Source organism: Vulpes lagopus, chromosome 6, assembly GCF_018345385.1.
Source record: "Vulpes lagopus strain Blue_001 chromosome 6, ASM1834538v1, whole genome shotgun sequence".
NCBI lineage: Eukaryota > Metazoa > Chordata > Mammalia > Carnivora > Canidae > Vulpes > Vulpes lagopus.
In genome coordinates this window covers 123,317,285-123,317,963 of record NC_054829.1, presented here as the reverse complement: position 1 = coordinate 123,317,963, position 679 = coordinate 123,317,285, and the positions used below count along the sequence as shown (strand labels likewise).

The following is a 679-nucleotide window of genomic DNA, read 5'->3' as shown; positions in this document are numbered from 1 at the left end:
TTAATGCTTAAGAATTCTTTTCTTTGGCAGATAAAAGTCTGTTTTATGGAACAACTGATCTGTGTTTTTGCTGAGGTCACTATGTACTGACAAAAGAGAGAGAGTTTATTTCTTGGCCTCTTCCTCCTTGGACAGAGTCTTGATGATTTCTTCCTTCTTGGCCTGGAGCTGCTCTTCACAGCGCTTGTGTGCCTCCTTGGTCTTAGATCAAAAATACAGAACGCTCCATGAATTTGCATGGCATCCTTACGCAGGGGCCAGGCTAATCTTTTCTGCATAGTTCCAATTTTAGTAGGTACGCTGCCGAATTGAGTGCAAGGTTTTAATTTAAGAAAATGGAGAAGAAATGATCCTGAGATATACAGAAACTTTTCTAAAGTCGCTTATAGTATATTATAGGGATCTTATTAGCAAATGAATTGACAGTGATTCCAGTTGTCCTATATTTTCACGAACTATATAAATGCAATTATGATTGGGCACTGTAGAATTATCCTCTTAATTAGAAAGGAAAGGTAGAAGGGACAGAGATTAGGAACTTTCAAAAACCATTATCAGTTTCTCATCAAGGACGAACATCCTTCATTCTACTGCAGAGTTAGGATTAGCTTCAGCTCCCTCCAGTCAACTCTAGTGGAACAGTTTCTAAATCAATCTTTTATCACAATTGCCATCACAG

At 38.1% G+C, this 679-nt stretch overlaps 1 non-coding gene across 1 annotated transcript; it reads right to left on the bottom strand.

Moving 5' to 3' along the window:
* Nucleotides 1–209: 209 nt before the first annotated feature.
* LOC121493990 lies at nt 210–316 on the bottom strand. The gene has a single exon (XR_005988639.1). It is a non-coding gene; the product is annotated as a U6 spliceosomal RNA (small nuclear RNA).
* Between the last annotated feature and the right edge of the window lie 363 nt (nt 317–679).